This window comes from Eschscholzia californica, unplaced genomic scaffold (assembly GCF_041429995.1).
Source record: "Eschscholzia californica isolate CP2 unplaced genomic scaffold, dmEscCali1.0.p SCAF_4, whole genome shotgun sequence".
Lineage (NCBI taxonomy): Eukaryota > Viridiplantae > Streptophyta > Magnoliopsida > Ranunculales > Papaveraceae > Eschscholzia > Eschscholzia californica.
This window is the reverse complement of record NW_028238461.1, coordinates 40492097-40513258: the sequence shown is the minus strand read 5'-3', so window position 1 is coordinate 40513258 and position 21162 is coordinate 40492097.

The following is a 21162-nucleotide window of genomic DNA, read 5'->3' as shown; positions in this document are numbered from 1 at the left end:
CAAAATTAACCTTAGTGAATAAATAATGTTCATCTCGCCATCTTCCCACGGTAGGCTCAACCACATAATCTTCAAGAAAGTGTGAAGTACTATGAGCAAGTGTGAAGTAAGAGTAATTGTAACAAATTTCCAAAATACTTCATCAATAGCCAAAGTATAAGCATGACCATCGCTAACTAAGATATCGATATGGAACCATGTAGTGTAGATATGCCACGCAAAATTGACTTTTCCAAGTTCATCTTCATGTAGTTTATGTACTCTAACGTGATCAATACCTGGAGCCCACTGTTTGTTTTCTTCAATTGATATGTGAAACCTAGATGGAAGTTGTTCAATTGGTATGTGATCTTTGACCATTGAGTATAGGTTCATTGTAAGAATTGGGAAATTGATCCTCTTTTTCTTAATTGTTTGAAGAAAACTTTGTAGGAAGAGATTTGATAGAGAAAGCGGCGATGTGGGACATAATTGATTCGGAAAATTTTTATGATTCGAAACAACTAATTCTTCTCCCGGAATTATATACGGATCAAATAAATTGTCGGAGATTGTGTTATCCAATTGGATCTCTTCTTCCTTATCTGTCTCATCAAAATTTTCTTCCTCCATTATTGAAAAACTATGATTTTTTTTTATCAAGAACCTCTCCTTCAATATTATCAATCTTAGTGATTGAAGTAACTTCGGAGAACTGTCTTCCAGATTCAATCTTTGTTTCCGTATATGAAAAATATTCATCGAGAGGAAGAAAATCATACCTGAAAATACTTTTCGATGTATCCCAATCATCAATGATCGATTTTCCTTGATCAATAAGTCTCCATTGCAGGGCATTATATTGTTCATAGATTCTTTCGGACATATGTTGCTCAACCAAAAAACCTTATCTTCGTCGGGAACGTCTTGATTTCTGAACCAATCTTCTATGTGTTGAATCCAGAAATTTATATGAAATTGACCTTCGAAGAGTGGAATTTTAGAAATTTGATGAATTTTTCTTTCATCTTCTCGATCAATATAAAATTGAGTTGTATCTCGAATAGGATCCCAAGATAAACGTGGAAAAAATTTCCAACATTCAAGCGGAGATGTATCCATATATTTTTTTTTTTTTTTGTAAAAAAAAATCCAGAATTTTGATGGCTCTGAATACCACTTGATTTAGACGCAGCGGAATTAAAATAAACGAAGAACTGTAAAGAAAACCATAAATAAACTAAAACTTAATTAACTTCAATGGTTTTTCTCTTCAATCTCCATAATAAAATAGACTAGACCTCCTTTTATAGGATTACAAACTTTCCTAGATAGACTCAAACTAAGATTCCTAAAATAATAAAATACTCAAAGCATAGAAACTTCAAAATAAAGAAATATCAAATTAAAGTAACTTCCTAATCCTATACTAACTAGGACTACTATTATGGCCGAATAGGATGTGGGCACGCGTGGACGTGGGCCCACATGTTATACGCCTGCATCACATTTTAAGACAATTGGAGACATTTGTCCGTAGACAAAATGTCTGTATGGACATTTCAAGACATTTGATTCATGGGCAAAATGTCTTGGAGACATTTCAAGACATTTAATTCATGGACAAAATATTCTAGGGACATTTTAACATATTGAATCCATGGACAAAATGTGTAATGGATATTGTTGTTGTTATTATTATTATTATTATTATTATTATTATTATTATTATTATTATTATTATTATTATTATTGTTACTATTATTATCATCTCATCAATGAAGAATAATTGGTAAACATTTATTATTTTAATATTATCATTATTGTCTAACCATATGAAATAATATATTTGTACTAATATTTCAAGAATACATTTTTCGACTTTTGTGGACATCTGCAGACATATGAGAACATTGATGGACATTTATTATTTTAATATTATCATTATTGTCTAATCACATGAAATAACATATTTATACTAATATTTTCAGAATATATTTTTCGACTTTTGTGGACATCTGTGGATATCTAAGGACATTGATGGACAGTTGGTGGACATTTATTATTTTAATATTATCATTATTGTCTAATCACATGAAATAAAATATTTGTACTAATATTTCCAAAATATATTTTTCGACTTTAGTGGACATCTGAGGACATTGATGGGCAATCGGTGGACATTTATTATTTTAATATTATCATTATTGTCTAATCATATGAAATAATATATTTGTACTACTATTTCAAATATATATTTTTCGACTTTCGCAGACATCCGTGAATATCTGCGAACATTGATAGACATTTAGTTGATATTTATTATTTTATTTATTATTGTCTTATCATATGAAATACAAGAAATTTAATTAATATTTCAAATATATATTTTTTCGACTTTTTTATACATCCGTAGATATCTCTGGATATTAATGGATAATTAGTTGATATTTATTATTTAATATAATATAATAATATATTAATATAATCAAAATATAATATAATAATAAAATACAATATAATATAATAATATAGTAATATAATAATAAAATAATATTATAATAATATAATAACAGCATAATATAGTAATATGATAATAATATTATCATTACTATAATAGAGTATTATAATAATCAATATTTTTATACACTATTTATTAAATATTATTAATCTAATTTGATAATAATAATTATTATTTTTATTATCTTCCTTAATGAAATGTCCCCAAGTGTCTTCTATATTTTGAGAAACATTTTTTCTCCAAAAGCTCTCCAAATTTACACTAAAATATCTCCAAATGTCCCTAAAACCAATTTGTCTTGAAATGCCCCTGAATGTCCCGATCCACTACCCCCCCCCCCCCCCCCCCCCCCCCCCCCCCTTTATTTTGGAAAGTCTGAATTATTAGCTGAATTAAGTCAATAATTTCTGAACTGGCTGAAAAAAGACCCACAATTTTTCAAACTCAAAAGAAATCTGAAATCATTGTCAACATCTGAATCGTGTTAATTTACACTAATAACTCCATGAATTAAAAAAAGGGCCGGTAATTATAAGGCCCAAAATGGGAAAGTTAAAGAGAATCAAGCCCAATACTAAATAACAATGAGGAGAAAACCCAGTAGGTAAAAATACAATTTTACCCTCTAAAATGAAATTTTCCGCCCAAATCAATGTCAAAAAAAATTTTGAACATTTCTGAACAATTATTGGTTTGCTCTCGACAATTTTGTAAATTTCTGAACAAATCTTAGTTTGTCTCAACAATTTGTAAATTTGTGAACAAATTCGTTTTTGCTTAGACATTGTTTTGCCAAAATATTTCGCATTTTTTTCTTTTGCATTTTACATAGACAAATTAACACAAACGTTTTGGCTACAACATTTTTCAATTTGTCTTGTGAAAAAATATATGGTTATCGCATTTTTTGTTTTGCTTTCGACATAAATATAAAGACTAAAGCATTTTTTTTATTTGACTTTTACAAAAATTAAAATGTTATGCATATTATCCTTTGTATTTAACAAATCCGTTAACGAACAAATAATATTTTGACTAATACATTATATATGTTGTTAAGAACATAATTATATATGACGCCAACATTTTATAATAAGTCGGGACATTATTATAGATATTGTCAACATTTTATAACAACACAATGATATATGTTGTAAACATATAAGGGTAAAAATGGAATTATGAAAAAAAATATGTTGTATTGTTAACAACATAATTACATATCTTGTGAACATTTTGAAAAATGTTCAAAAAATGGGTTTTTTTGACATTATTATTTTTGAGTGGGTTTTTTTCTTATTAGGGTCTAGATTTTTGGGTTTTTCACTCATTTTTTCTTAAAAAAAATCCACCAGAACCACCATCTCCACCACTACCCACCACAGAACCATCACAACCACAGAACGACCACCACTAACCACCACAGAACTACCATTAACCATTAATAACCACCCCCACAGAACCACCACTAACCACCACCACAAAACCACCACTAACTACAGAACCACCACCAAGTCACCAATAATAATCAGGTCGTCTTTACCACCACCAACAGGAACTACATCACTACCACCACCACAACGAACCAGATAGCTACCACCACCGCCACCAACAGTGACCACATCACCACCACTTCAATAAACCAGCCGCCACCACCACTATCCAGATCGCAACCACCACAAACTAGCCACCACCACAACAAACCAAACCACCACCACAACCAACGCGCCACCACCATAAACCGAACTGCGACCACCACATCAAATCACGACAACCACCACAACGCCCACGACCACCGTAACTCGAAGGTGCGTGAGCAGAGAGAGAGAGACTCATACCAGTTAGATAATGGGGGAAGAGAGCAGAAAAGTGGAGAAAGATGTTTGTCTCCGAAATTAGGGTTTTATTGAACTTGTAGTAGAGGAGACAAATAAATTGGTAAATTAGGATTTTGGGGTTAAAAAGATGAAATAAGGGCATAAATGTCAAAATCCTAATTCAGACATAATAATTCAGATTTAAAAAAAAAACATCTAACTTTTAAAATAATTCGGCTAATTCAGATTCAGCCAATTCAGTTCAGCCAATTCAGATTCAGACTCAAATAGAAAAACAAAACATTTTGTGGCTACGAAAATGGAAGGGCCACGAAACTTTTTGTGGCCACGAAACGTTTTGTAGCCACGAAATGGTCATGCCACAAACACGAAATGTTTAGTGGACACGAAATCTTCGAGGAGGGTTTCACCTCGATGTCAGGTTTCGATGAAGGGAACACTTTCCTCTATGAAGCGGTGTCTATGTGAGAGGAAAAGAAACAATGAGAGATGGATTGATAAACAGTGAGAGATTGAGAGAGAAACAGTGAGAGATCGAGATACATAGATAGTGAGAGCAATAGAGAGAGATAGTAAGAGATAGCCATTGAAGAACCTAGAGAGAGACTAAGAGAATAAGAGAGAAAGAATAAGAGAACAAGAGAAACATGGTGAGACACAACGGGAGAGAGAGAGAGCAATAGGAGAGAGAGGTAGAGAAGATATAGAGGTAATTTTTGATCAAGTCAATTTTTAGACTAAAAAATATATATCCCTGACTAAAAAATATATATCCCTGAGTCAATATTTATTGACTAAAATCTTTATTTCGTGAAGAGTTTTGTTTCATTTTCCAAAGCCGCTGCCATTGAACTACTTTCAATTCTCTTTTAGTTTTTTCTTTGTTGTAATTTTTTTTAGTTTGTTTGTCTGAGATGATGAAAAATTATAGAGAAGAAAAATGAAAGTCCCTGCATTATCCTTAGAGTTTAGGTGAAAAATAATATCTTCTCTGGTCTGGGAGTAATCATACCATGCAATGGAATTGAAAATTGAATTGAAATGGATGATGAAAGTTTACAGGTAAATAGGAAAGCAAACTTCTTTTACTTTATATTTGAGCTGGCAAATAGGAACAAGTGGTATAAAGATGGATGGAATTAATAGCCTTAAGGCCCAAGGATAAGGATAAGGATGGCCCAGGGTTTGGGAAATAAAACAAAAAAAATAGTAAGAATAATTTTTTTTAACAAAACTAGTCAACTGAAATCAACTTTTTTTTATTTCCATTTGTTGTTATGGACTTTCAAATTTGGAGTTAAAACGATTAAATTTTTAGAAGACTTTATAAAAGAATTTAGAAAGATTTGTTATAAACTTATACAAAATCTTTCTATGGATCTAAACCCTAAATTCTTTCAACGTGTTTCTTCTTTTTTTCATCTTCTCTCCAAAGTTTTGTTTTCTTCTGATTACTAAACCTTAAAAACATGGAGACAGGGCCGGCCCTGACTTTTTGGTGGCCCGAAGCGAGTAAAAAAAATGTGGCCTTGTACTATATAAAAATTAAGTTGAGGTATGTATTGCTATGCCTACGATACAATGATAGTTCGAACAAATGTTTAATTAATTTTAGTTGCCGCTTTGCAGGAAAAAAAAATTAAGGGCTAGAAAATTTAAGTGACAAAAAAACTTAGATTTCCCTCACACTCTAACCACAACTTCTCATTTTCACACCGACAAGGGTCTCCAGCATAATTTTTTTTTCCACCGAACTTTAAAAGAAAAATATTAGATCGTCTTCTTCCTCATCCTCTCCTCCCACCACCACCACCCACCACTATCTTTCCTCTCTTCCCCACTCTCCCTCTCTATCTGTTTCGAGAATACGAATCTCTCCAAACCAGATAAACTCTAATCCAAACCATATAAGCATTAGAGGGATTTCCCTTAAACCAGGATGCATTCTAGTTTGAGGGAAATCCATCAAACTAGATTATGTCTGGGCGAAGGGATTTGCAATCAAAAAATTTGAAATATCAAAAAAAAAGTTCCATAAAACATGTTCTTTGATTTTTATGATAACAGTTTTACCTAACAAAGTGGACTAAACTTCACTTATTTTTGTTAAAATTTGTTAAAAAATTAGAAAGAATTTTATTATTACGACAAATAAAATAATTAACATTAAATATATAATGTATAAGTATATATCTAGGTAACTATATATCTGTGTGTACAAAGATAAGATGAACATCAAACTTCACAATTCTTCACATTTATCTTTAATCAAGATGAACAAGAAATTTTTTTTGCATTAAGACAAATAAGAAATTTGACATACGTAAATTGGTATACGAGGATTTCTTTTTTGAATTACAGATAATGAGTATGAAATATGGAGGCATAGAGAGATGAGGGGTGAAGGAGAAAGGTACGGAGAAGCGAGGGAGAGAGAATTAAAGAGTGGGAGATGGATGAAGGAGAGACGTATGAAGAGGAGAAAGAGAAAATTTGACTGGGTCGGTAAATATGAGAGTTAAATTTTATAGTTAGTCACAACTAGGGGCCAAGTTTTACAGTTAGTTAAAACTAGGGGCCACATTAGGATAAATCAAATTAGGTTTATAGGTTAGGTAAAGCGCACAACTTAAATGGTGGGCCCCCATGTTGGAATTTAAATTGAACCAATTGATTCTCTGATTCTCTCACCATCCGTCTTGTTACGCCGGTTGGGTTCAATTTACTGTAGGCACCACTTTTCATAAATGTTACAAGCAAAATTGTGGCCCCCAAAATTGTGTGGCCCAAAGCAAGGCTTTGCCTGCTTTGGGCTCAGGGCCGGCCCTGCATGGAGAACAAACTTAATATGTTTAGACATGATGAACAATATTTTTTAGGGCTCAAAATTAAAAGATTTATAGGGTTTAGAATGTGTTTACGTCTCTTGGGGAGGATTAATGGATGGAGAAACTTATTTTGGTCGTCCCATTGAAGATATATTAAGTGCTTCAAGAGATTTTGTTTGATGATTCCTAGGGTTTAAAATATTTTTTTTCCTTTTTATCTCTCTAATTTAGTTTTTGATTTTAGAGAAATAAGAGTAGTAGGGGTTGGAGATTTAGAGAACATAAGTAAGAGAAGTGATAGAGAAGGAAGAACAAAAAATTTGGTTAGAAGCTATGGAGGAGATGAGATGAATGAGTTTTTCTCCAAAGAAAAAAAAGAACATGGAAGAAAAAAGAGGGAGAAAAGACTTACAAAAAAAAGGGAGATTTTATAGGCAATGCCCAAAGTTGTTAAACGCAATCTTGCTAAAGGCAATTCCCAAGTTTGGTTAAAGGCAATGTTTGTTTAGGAGGCAATGCCTAAATCAGAGTTAACCTAACGACGTCAAGTCAATGGCGTGTAACCTCCAGTCGACGATGTAACTTGAAAAAAAAAAACTTCTTCTTCTTCCTCACAAACCCACTGCTTCCTTGGAGAGAAAAACACTGACCAGGTTGCCCAAAATTTAGTTTCTACATCTTTTATGCGTCTGCATGTAGAAATACTAAGTCGAACCTTTGGGATGTATGTATGGATCAGAGTGTGCCAATACAATACACCTACCAGACATTAATGCAAAACCCACCATTCCATGTCCATGGGTTGCATGCTTCTCGATCTCCTTTCCGACTATCTCCTTAGCAAAAACCCTAATTTCATCCAAGCCCCAATCTTTATCACTTCCTCCTGGCCTTTTCTTCTTCAATTCATCTTCAAATATCTCAAAACCTTCCTTTGTGAAATACTCATTAGCCTCCATTTTTGGCCTTTTCTTCTTCAATTCATCTTCAAATATCTCAAAATCTTCCTTTGTGAAATACTCATTAGCCTCCAATTTCTTCAGCTCAACCTCAGAGATCAAATCTTTTTCTTTAACTCTTTTGGTCAATTCCATTCTCAAACTTCCAACTTCACTCTCAATCTTGTTATCCATAATATCAACCAGAACTTGGATCATATTCGTAGTTTTTTCAGGAACGCTTTAGCATCCTCGATCTTATCCTTCAAGGTTTGGTTTTAGATCAGATCTCGTCTGGTTTTATTGAGAGAGACTAGAGAAAAAGAATGGAGAGAAGAAGATGAAGGAAGAAGATGAAGGAAGAAGATGAAGGAAGAAGAAGATAAAGAATTTCTTTAATAGAGGTCGTCGGTTGGAGATTGATGTCCGACGACCTTTATCGGGGGTGAAAGTAACTCTCAAATGTAGCATTGCCTTTAGCCAAGCTTGGTAATACGGAGTTGACCAAGTCAAACTTGCAAAATACATTGCCTTGAACAACAAATGACATTGTCTTTAAAATCTCCCAAATTAAAAATAAATAAAATTTTTTACTTAAAGTTAATTCAATGGACGTCGTCGGCCGAAGAAGAGAATAGAGCTAGAGAAGAAGATAAATAATTTCTTTTAATGTAGGTCGTCGGCTGGAGATTGACGTCCGACGACTTTTATCAGGGGTGAAAGTAACTCTGAAATGTAGCTTTGCCTTTAGCCAAGCTTGGTCATACAGAGTTTGACCAAGTCAAACTTGCAAAATACATTGCCTTTAACAACAAATGACATTTTATTTAAAATCTCCCAAGTAAAAATAAATATTTTTTTTACTTCAAGTTAATCTTGTAAATTATAAATTTTTTCTTTATTCCCCATAGCAAAATATTCCTTAGAGATTTTACAAAGAAAGATTTATTCTCTAGAGAATTTATTTCCAGGAGATTTCTCTTTATTCCCCAAAGTCGCCGCCTTAAGGATGGATTGAGATATGGAACCAAGTTGATAAATTTTTTAAGTAAACTTTTTATATCAAATTACAATTTATCAAAACGAATTAATTTAATAAAAGGGTTAATTTTGTTTGGGTCCCAGTTTGTGACCGACCAACAGTTTTGACCCCCATAAATCTTTAGTAGTTCTATTTGACCTCGCAAGAACCAAAAAATTCAAGTTTTTCCAGAAGTACCCTTGGAGGCCAAAACAAAATTAAATCTCAAAAACTTTAAATACATGAAAGCCACCTCATCATTTACTCCGACAAAGGTCGCCGTCGGTGAAATTTTTTAGCGACCTTAAATTTTTTTTTTTTTAATTCCTTCTCTGTTCTCTTCTTATCTAAACTCCATTGACGAGTCTGTCATTTTCTTCAATAACTTCCCTCCTTCAACTCTTTCATCTTCTCTCTAAACTGACCCTTTTTCCTCTATTTCCCTCTCTCTCTCTCTACAGTTCTCACCTTTTTTTTTCTCTCTACCCAATCACTCCTCCACCGTGGGAGCTTCATCAGTTCTCTTTGGTATTGGTCTAGCTGGTTTAGCAGTTGTGGGTAAAAACCTAGCACTAACCATAGCTTAAAAATGTTTCCAATCTCAGTTTACAATTGAACTACTTCCAAAATTGAAGAAACCCTAGATCAAGCTACACAAGAAGGAGATATTCTTCTTACTGTTCATTCCCCACCTCGTCATTTTGTTCCATTTATTCAACGCCCTAGATCTATTATCATCTTAGTTAAAGTTGGTAATTCCTCTGTCGGTCAAACCATCTCAGTGTTGAAAAGGGGGCTTTTAAACCAAATTTGGGTTTGGGCCCAATATAAAAGTGTGGGTTTGGGTAAATGGTTTACCAAACTAGAAGGGGTAAAAAAGTAAAAGCCTCATGAAATTAATTAAAAGGGTGTAGAGAGTTCTTTTCTTAGTAAAGTTCAAGAACAATCTAGAGAGAGAAAGTAAAAAGAGAATAGTATACAAGAAATTTGAAGAAGAAGACATAGATCTAGTATGAATATTGTGTTTAAGGTAAGAACTAATTTCAATATCTAGTTTAATATTGTGACAAAACTTTGTGTCTCTTGTTTTATGAGTTTTTGTAGATCTAAAGAAGCTTTATTATATGAAAGTATGCTGATGTGAATCTTTTGAGTTTATTTGAGTGTATTGAAGTATCTATACCTCTAATCTCCAACACTCAGCTCTGTCTGAATTCATTAATTTCGGCGAGACAATCATTGATGGAGTAATGAATGGTACGAGAACACAGAACGTCGTGAGAACTGAGAAGTTAGTGAAAGGGGATTTATTATTAAGGTATAGGTGTTTCAGGTAGTGAAGAAGGAACAAGAAATGGACCATTGTTAATGCCCGATGGTTCATTTCACGCTTATCAGAATATGGAAGATGTGGTTAAAAAGTAGTTTTTGAAAATAAAGATGGTCCTCGTTTAACATATATATATCGGTGAAGGTGGATAATGTAATTTTTTTTAAATTGGTTCATAATGGAATTAAATATGGTGATATGCAATTCAGCTTATGATGTGTTAAAAAATGTGGGAGGGTTGTCGGATTCCGAATTTCTACGATTGAAACTATGGGGAGGTTTAAAGTTTCTTTATTAAAATCACAGTTGATATCTTTAAGGTTAAGGATGATTTGGGTGAAGGGGCTTTAGCTGATAAGATTTTGGATAAGATTGGAATGAAAATTTCTTTATTTTTGTAGCAATATGTTCAGATCTGATGAACCAAATCTCCCTCGAAGGGGATCTCTTTCGCTTGAGAAAGAAGGAAGAAGAAGAGAGATTCATATTTTTTTTTTATTTAAAGGTTGTTGATCGAAAAATTGGTCGGTCCGCTACCTTCACCGGAGAAGAAGATGAAGTGGAAAGAGGGATGAAGTAGAAGAGAGAGGTAATGAAATGAGGAAAGAGAAGGGAGAAGAGGTGGCTTTAATGTTTTAGAATTAATTCCATTTTGGCTCTCAAGAACCGCTCCCGAAAAAATTGAAATTTTTATAGTCTTTCGAAGATAAATCAAACTGTCGTACATTTATAGGACTACAAGGATGACTAAGTAAAAATTGGAGGCCAAAAAACGTAATTAACACTTGATAAAAGAAAGATGATAAAGACTAAGAAGTGGTGTTTTTTTAAGGAGTGAAGAGGAGTATGGTGCTAAAGTTGTTTTGTCTTTTTACCCCTTAATATTGTTAGGTTTTAGCATAATGTTTTCTATATTATCATGTCATTTGTTATATAGATTGTGTATAAACATATTTAATTGGGGATCCAGTAGGTTTGTGATAAGTTAAAAGACTCTCCCAAATTCAGATTTTTGAATTTGAAATGTAAAGCAACTAGAGGATTATTTTGTATTCTATTATACAGGAATAAACTAAATGAAAAATGATCCATGACTCTTGCCATATCCCAATCTGAAGCCTTATTAATAAAAAATTGACTCATATAAAATTGAAGATATTTTTAAGACACTTTAACAACGAGTAGGATCTCTCCGAATCAACTTCTTTGCCATTCTTTCATCAAAAAAAAAAAAATTTCTTTGTCATTATTAAAATGCAAGTATTGTTGGTTGTTTTTAAGTCGGCAAACCTAGTTGTGTTTCGTCTAATAAACCAAATTCAGACCCAAATTAATTTTTCATGAGCTGGTGGAATTAGGATTAAGGTGGAGTCTGTAAATACTACCTTTAATTTTATTTAGGAGGGAATACAATTAGAAACAGACAAGAGAAGAGAGGAGAAAGAAAGAAGTTTGTCGAGAGGAGGTATGCGGCAAGAGCTGGGTATTTTCAGCACATACGATCTTCGACGTTCGTGACATCCGACGATGAGATCTTCTTCAATTGAACTAAAATTAGGGCACTTTAGAAACGAGTAGGATCTCTCCGAATCTACTTCCTTGTCATCATTAAAATGCTAGTTCCATTAATACGTCCACTATGACTACGACAGGGATAAAAATCCAGTTGGATCGGGTATAGCAAACTCTTGCGCTTAAAACCTTGAACGGATGGAGTAGCAAAAGAAAGACGCGAGACATAATAGTGCAGGTGTTAAATCTCTTACAAAAGTATCGAGCATGTCCTTGAGCAAATATTAAGTTGTGGGCATGACAAGAGGACTAAGTCAAGTACGCAATTAAAAATTTAATCAAAGTTTAACTCGTACACTAAAACAGACTGACAGATTACAACCCGATCTAAGTTGTTGGTGCCCCTTGTTCGTAACAAAAAAGACAAACAAGCGAAGACCATCGAATAGGGGACTACTTAGGTGGACTAAAATCCCACCTCTACACTTATAAGTGTCAGATGCGTGTTCTTAGGTTTTTCCTATTATAGTCGTTTGAACATGGGAACTTTGTCAAGTTGGCCCCCACTGTCGTACCCATCTTCTAGAAACCTTAATTTTAAATCCTAAACTTTTCATTTTATTTCTTTTTTGTGGACAGCAAACAACTGTAGTACGATTCTCTTTGTTGGTGAACTATTTAACCCATCTTCTAGATAAACAATGACATATTTTATTACTCTCTCTTTTTTATCCCATGATTAATTATAACACTTATAAATTTCATAACATCATCATAAAATAATATATTATTATTTTATTTAGTATAAAATAATAATATATTAATATAATAAAATTATAATATAATAATAAAATACAATATAAAATAATAATATAGTAATATAATAATAAAATAATATTATAATAATATAATAAATGTATAATATAGTAATATGATAATAATATTATCATTACTATACTAGAGAATTATAATAATCAATAAATTTATATATTATTTATTAAATATTATTAATCTAATTTGATAATAATAATAATAATTATTATTATTATTATTTTTATTATCTTCCTTAATGAAATGTCCCCAAGTGTTTTCCATATTTTGAGAAACATTTTTTCTCCAAAAGCTCTCCAAATTTACACTAAAATGTCTCCAAATGTCCCTAAAACCAATTTGTCTTGAAATGACCCTGAATGTCCCGATCCACTACCCCCCCCCCCCCCCCTTATTTTTGGAAAATCTGAATTATTAACTGAATTAACTCAATGTTTGAGCTGACTGAAAAAAGTACCACATTTTTCAGATTTCAAAAGAAATCTGAAATCATCGTCAAAATCTGAATTGTGTTAATTTACACTAATAACTCCATGAATTAAAAACAACTACCTGATGAGTCATGAAAATGTCTCATTTCAATCTCTTAATTGGAGCTAGTTAGTCCATATCGAGCCGTTACTCTGATGGACTGCTTGATTTTCTTTCTCAGGTGTCTTTTACGGAGTTTAGTGTGAAAAACAGGCGAAATCGGGAGAAATTGATGTTAGGGGCATTTTGGTCATTTGGTGACAAGGGTAGCATGGTAAGTTTGGATAATCATGATGCTCGGATGAGAAGAGGGGTCCATGACGAGTCCGTGGGCGAAAACGAAAGTCGAATCGAAATCCGGACGAGCGAATTAGGCAAGGTCAAAGATTGAAGTCAGAGACGGTTGACCAATTTAGCTAAAAGACATGTGGCTTGGAATCTGACGGCCAAGTGAAGATTTTCGATATATTGTCGGTCACAAATCGGGACAATTAGTCTCAGTAGCACATCCATTAAGATCCAGCGGTCTGCTTCATCTCAGTGACACGTGCTTTAAATCTAAGGATGCGCTGAAATCTATTCAGCCGGCCGCAACACACTGAATATGTCATCTATCAACCAGCAGTACGCGATGTCTCTCCCTCCCTTATCTTTTCTCAAATTCAAATTCAAGGAGGATTCTGTTGGTTAATACCGAGAGAGAAGGATGAGAAGATCTTAAGAAAAATCAAAACCAAACAGAGGAAGAGATAAGACCGAGAGAGAGAAGGTGAGTGGAGTTTTTGAATTTAAATCGAGAGAGAAAGAATGAAGAAGATATTCTCGGCAAGAATCAAAATAGAAATAGAGGAGAGATTTCGATTGGTCTTTGGTCTATAAAACAGAAGAGAAACAGAGAGCTAGGGGGATCGGTTTTTTAGAACAAAATCACAGTTTAGAAGGTTGATAGAACAGTAGAGAGAGAAACTGAACCGAGATCATCACCATCTTCATCTATCGGTTTCTTTGTTTTCCTTTTATCTATTTAATTGTAGTTTCTTTTATTTGTGAGAGATAGAGAAATTACAGAGAGATAGAGAGTTTACAGAGAAAGAAAGAAAAGGAGATTGTAGAGAGAGAGAGAACAATAATAGAGAGGTTCGGTTTTATTATTTTCTTCATCTTGTTTTTGAGTTTATCTTGCTTTGTTTTCTTTTTTCTTGGTGAGAGAGAGAGAGAGAGAGAGATTACAGAGAGATAGAGATTAGAGTAAGAGATAGAGAGAGAAAACAGAAAGTCTAGAGAGAGAAAGAGAGTTAAGGAAGGTGAGAAAATAATTTTCTCAGAGAGGAAAATATTTCTGGGAAGACGAGAAAATCGTTTTCCCCAGAGGTGCGTTTGGCAGAATTCTCTGAAAATCAGAAGGAAATCACTTCCTTAGGCTCTGTTTGGTGGGAAAATCGCAGAAAAGTTAAGTTTCTTTCTTCTTTTTCTTATACTAATTTAAATATTTATCGTTTCTAGCATGAGTAGCTAAATCTTTTCTATCTAGGGTTTTAGATGAAGTCATAATAATTATTTTCTCGATAAATTTATTAAAGTTTTTACTATTTTAACGATAAAATCTTCCGGGGTTTTAGACCGTTCATGGACTAAAACCTGAGTTATATAAAGAACTCTCTAATTAGATCAAAATTAAATTGTCGTTAGAATTGTTAGGAAGACGGATTCGAAAACCCTAGGTTCCCTTTTTCTGAATACCGACTTATTTCTTTATTTATTTTTGATTTTTATATTTTATTTTTATTTTACCACCATCAAACCATTTTTAAATCTCAATAGTTTTAAGGTTAGAATTTAGTTTAACTTAGTCTCTGAGGAACGAACCGGTCTTACCGGAACTATTACTTGACGCCCGTATACTTGCGGGTGGAGACCTTTTAGGGTAACCATTTAGGACCATCAAGTTTTTGGCGCCGCTGCCGGGGACTTAGTTTAAATTTAATCTAATTTTATTTCTATTTTTGGTAAGTTTATATTTTTGGACACTTTTACTTGCTTTTCCGTTATTGGTGTAGAAGAAACACTAAGGAGCAAAGGAGAAGGCGCAACAAGGAGAGGAGCTCAAGAAGAAGAATTTACATTTTTTGTTATTTTTATTTTATTTTTTTGGTGAGAGAGAGACTTTTAGACTTTCTAGTTTTATTTTTTATTTTTTTTATTTATTTTTTTTAAGTTTTGACCCTAAATTGGAGGGCTTAATTAAATTGTAACCGAAAATCAAAACGAAGCCTCGGGTCGGAACACTCGCGGGTCATCTACAAAGGTCATCGCCCGTCTTGAACGGGAGGTAAATTTCTTGAACACCCACGAATCTCCTGTCAATGGGTATTGGTGTGAATTCGTGTGCTTAATTGCTGTGACCGAACTGTTTAGTGTAATCATTCTAGTAAGGGCACTAACCCAGTCACAAGATAGGAGACGGATTTCATCACCGTTCTCTTGCCCACATAGGTAACAACATTCACGATCCTAAACCTCACCTAAAAAGCTAAAATCTGATTTAGACATTAGCCCCTAAGATCTCGAGCTCAATGGATCTTTGAAACGATTCAGGGACTTAATATTTATTTGGGCATTCCTAAAGGGAAAGTTCATTCAACTCTTTATAAGGTCGCCTCGAGAAGAGGAAACGTTACTAGGTTGGACGGCTATCACAACGTTTATCGTTGGTCGTCTCCAGGAGTTGTTTGATCGTAGTACTTGGACGGAGTAACCCTCATAAACATTATAGTTCAAGCTTCGTTACGAAGTAGGAGCTGTCTAGATTTGTAGGGTGAATCTGACAAACCTGTCTATTGTCTAGATTTTGTTTAGGTTGCTTGTGGAGTCAGACTGATTGTGTTTGCTTTCCTATAGGTTCCTCGTAGTGATTCTTTGGTTCGAATAACCTTGGTCGTTGGGCTCTAGTTTATGCCCAATAGATATCGTGATAAGAGAGGTCGTTTCATCAGTAGAGAAGCACATTTAAGTAATCTTTTAGCAAATTTCTCTTTGAGTGACACTATGGGTGAGAATCTAAACCAAGCCAGGGATGGAAATCAGCCTATGACACTCAGGGATTACATGAATCCCACTAGAACGTGTCAACCGTCATGCATACAGTTACCCCAATGCACGACTCAATTCGAGTTGAAATCGAGCACTATTCAAATGCTCCCTGTTTTCCGTGGGGTTGAGAACGAGAATCCCTACTACCATGTTAGGGATTTCGAAGAAATCTGTGGGACTATGAATTTCCCCAATATGCCTGACAAAATATTGAGACTAAGGTTGTTCCCTTTCTCACTGAAGGAGAAAGCAAAATCTTGGTTGTATGCCTTACAACCTCATTCCATTACTATATGGGAAGAATTGAGCAGTGCATTCTTTCTGAAATTCTTCCTGAAACACAAAACTACCTCTTTAAGGCAAAGTCTTAACAGTTTTGTGCAGCAAGAAGGAGAATCTCTCAATAAATATCTTGAGAGATTTAAAGAAATCTTACTACAGTGTCCACACCATGATTTTGAAAAGATAAGACTAGTCCAGATTCTCTATGACGGACTAGATTACCCAACTACATCCATGGTAGAATCATTCTGTAGTGGCGGGTTCATCAGTAAAACCGCCGATGAGTGTATGGCATTTCTAGAAGAGTTGGCTGAGAAATCCCAGCAATGGGAAACTTCTAGAGGACCTCCTACTAGGGCTAATCCTACTCCGAATAAAGGTGGCATCTATAGAGTTGATGAGTCAGATCTTAAACTCGCCGCTATGGCGAGAAGAATAGAAGCCCTAGAACTTGGTCAGCCTAAAGCATTCAGGGAGGATCCCACTCAAGCCATGAGTATTGGAAATGAATCCATTTCTTATCCGTGCTCGGTCTGTGGAGACCCATCTCATACTGGAAATAAGTGTACCCTATTTTTTGTTCCTGACGAGAAAGTGTAGGGATTTACACCCTTCTACTAGTGTTTATAGCGGAAATAAGACATCTATAGTCTACACTAGTATTCCCAGGATCACATGCAAAACTAGTAATTAATCTAATGGAGATAGTGGATTACCTTAATCGCTTTTCCCTCGAACTAGTTGAATTGATTGAAGAAGACCAAGAGCTTCAAGTGTAGCTCCTCTACTTGGGACACGAGCAATCAATTTGATCTCCCACCTTGTTGTATAGCTAGCACACCAATGGTGGTTGGATAATAAGAAGACCTTCTTCTTGCTTGACTAGATAGATAGTTAATGGGAATTAGCTCACTTTCTCCTCTCTACTTGATGTGGTAGAGTAAGAAAGCTTAGAGAGAAATTCCACACCTTATTCTCTGCCCTAAGAGTGTTTATATAGAACCCTAATAAGAATCCACCTCCTTTTAGGTTTCCTAAAACACCCTTTAGAATAAGATTTAGGGAAATAGTCGAAAATAGCAACTATTGATATTTTCTCAATTCCCTAAGGAGATGACGTCCAAACCCAGCCAAAATTGGCATATTTAATGTTCATAACATAAGGAAACGTCACTCCAAAAATCAGCCCAATCCGAGGCCTAAAAGTGCCCGAATCGGTCTAGGCCCAAAAACCCTGTTTTTGGCCTTTTTGTACTATCTTTGCCTAATTCCTTTTTAGGCCTATGAGATATGTTTATGGGACACTCCCATGATTATATCTCACTCCCACTAGTCATATCCTAGATCAATTTGTCACTCTTATGTGTAACCCGTTGTAGGATCCGATCGAAGTTAGCCGCGAATTACTTCGTAATTCGACGATCGTAGTTGGTCTCTAGCTACAACTCTACGATCCCTAAATCAATCGGACTTGATGATCTTCCATATCAATTATCCTATCCGACAAATTGTTCGCATTGTCACCTTGGTCGAAGGACATCTCCTTCAACTCCTTCAGACTCCCACTTGGACTTAGAACAAGTGCAATGCCTCGATTCCCGTGTCAATTTAGTATCCCATCTGATACGTCACGTCATTCAGACTTTCTTGATATCCGAGTACAACTGTAAAAGACAAACGATTAACTTTTAATCCGTTTGAGCGCGGCCACGCATTTTCAGTTGCTACTCATCAAGTGGCCTTGAGACACTTTGTACCTAATGTGATTAGGGTGACACAATCCATTCTTGCACTCCCACTTAACTTCATGTCTATCCTGTCCTTCCCAGTATCCGCCTTTATAACCTCCTTTTACGGCGCGGCGTTTAACGGAACCAAAGTCGGGCATTCCTTACATAAGATGAGTGGAGCACTCATGTTTTGAGGAATCTCTCCAATTGTCTTTATGAGAAGTATTGACGTTCATCACGAGTGATGTACTTCTCATTTGAGGGTCATCCAGTGTATAAACCTTTTACACACCCACGTAGTCGAATAGAATATACTATTCCTATAGCCCATGAAACTGCGCTATCCCATCGACTCCCGTGCTAGTCTTCGTGAGTCATTGTTGTCCATGCAATGACCTGGACCAGGGATTCGATAATAAATATTCCAAGTTCACTTAATAGGGTTTCATTCATCAGATCACGTATCTGACAAACCTATTCGGAATGTTTTATCATCAATGGACTGTCGTTTAAATACTAAACCAAATTTAGACGACTTGTGAAATAACTCTATTATTTCTGATAACGAGAGTTGTAAATCTGAGCCTCTTCCGTAAAACTCCTTTTACCCACTCAGTTTTACTCGTCGAGGTTTAAAATTATACCTCATGCCTTAGACTGTGTATGAATCTCATACTATGTCTTAGGTGACAGTTTAGTTTGACTACCGTGGTAGTCGGTTTTAAACTTTGCTAATTATCAATTAATTTGAAGATTGCTTACTTCAACCTTGATAATTTCTAGTAACTTTTAATAGAGTTAAGGCTTTTAATTCTTTATGTAGTATTTGCAACAGTTCCCGGCTTAAAACACTTTTAGCCTACTTTCCTTCCATGTCTGGAAGTTTGCTTCGATGACATGTTCAACTTTTGTACTACTTCATCCTTTAGCCTTCTAGGATGTACTAAGTAGTGTTTCGGTTTTCCAATCCGAATTCGGATGTTTAAATGCTAATTGATGGGTCATGAAAATGTCCCATCTAAGTCGTTTAATTTAGTCGAGTTAGTTCGTTTCGAGTCTTTATTATAATAAAATGGTTGGTTTTCTTGATTAGGTGTCTTTTGGAGAGTTAGGTGTTAAAAACGAGGTAAAGATGCATGAAGGGTATTTTGGTCATTTGGAGTCAAGGACAATCTGGAAATTTGGTCAAGGTCAGTGCATGGTTGGAAAGTAGAGGTCGAGACAGTCCGTAGGAGAAAACGGAAGTCAAATCGGAGTCCGGATGGAGAAATAAATCAAGGTCAAAGTTTTGTCAAAGAGGGTTGACCAGGTGGGATATATTCGGTAGAAATTCGGGTACGCGGGATTTGGTGGGACACGTGGCGCGCTCGAAGGACCGGTGTATCCAATTCCCGTGTTTCCGCCTAGCAACGAAATGGGCCCTTAGAGCATTATTCCGTACATCTCGAAGCAACTTTCCTCGGTGGTCCCGGTTCTATGTTTTAATCTCAGCCGCAACCTTCCGCGCAAATCAGATCCAACGTTTCCTGTGCATCTGCACCTTTAAGCTTGATTCCATAGTTCGGATGCATTTTAGTTCCGTGAACCCAGGTCTTGCGTTTTAATCCTGACCGCTTCCTCCCGCGTTTTCAAGATCCGACGGCTTCGGATGGTCCCGTCGTTAATCTGTTCCCGTGTTACCCGTAGCAGCTTAGCTGCCGTGCTCCCAGCCACGCGTCCCTTCCCGAACCATCCAGATCCGCGTACTGCTTTGATCCGACGGATGCTGCTGCTGCCGCACGTCAACTGCCTAGCCGCGAAGCACTGTAGCCGCGTGAACACAGACCCTAACGGCCAGATTGCTTAACCCTCTCTCCAGCCGACACATGTCCCAGTTTCAAACCCTAGCCACATGGGTTTTGTCCTTTAAACCCCCGTAATTCCAAATATAACCCCCTCTTTTATTCCCTTTTACCACTTTAACCCAACAAAACCCTAATTTCACCTAAACCATCTTTCCCATTTTATCCCTTTTGTACCAAAACCCACATATAAATAAATCATTTTCTCCTCCATTAAAACCTAGACTTGCAAACCCTCTCATATCTTCATCTCCTTCTCCTCTTTCTATCCCTCTTCTTACCTAATACTCCTTCTTCTTATCTACCTCTTCTACCATTAATAAATCTCTTCTTACTCAATCCCTCTTCTATGAAATCCATCTTTTTCTATCTTCTTCTCTACCACTATTCTTTCTTCCATTAATAGTCTTCTTCTTCTCCCTTCCATATTCTTCTATCATCTTTACCCTCTTCTTCTCTTCTTTCCCTTTCTTTTTCTTATTTGGGTTGAAATAAAATAGCTATTACATGGATTTCTTGGAGTAACATTCTTGAGCATAAATGGAGCAAATCTTGGACAAATTGGAGATACATGGGAATATGGAATTTGAGCATTCTTGGTGATTTCTTTCCATTAAATTCTTAGTATTTTCATTTATTTTACAATGTCAATGAATGTTATTCTAGATTTCATGTATAGTTAATTTAGCAATCTAAGGTTGTGAATGAAACCCATTTTGGATCTTTATAATACTTGTTCTTGATTAATTAAATCCTTTGATGTGCTTCAATGCCTATTGATTGTCATTTCATGTTGATTCTATAACCTTATTATCATTCATGTATTATAATTAGATATTTCATGCTTTTATTGATTTATTAGATGAGATATGCCTTTTAGATCTTGAATGATAGTGTAGGAAATTAGTTTTATATGGTAGTCAATCATACATTCTTAATTATAAAATTGT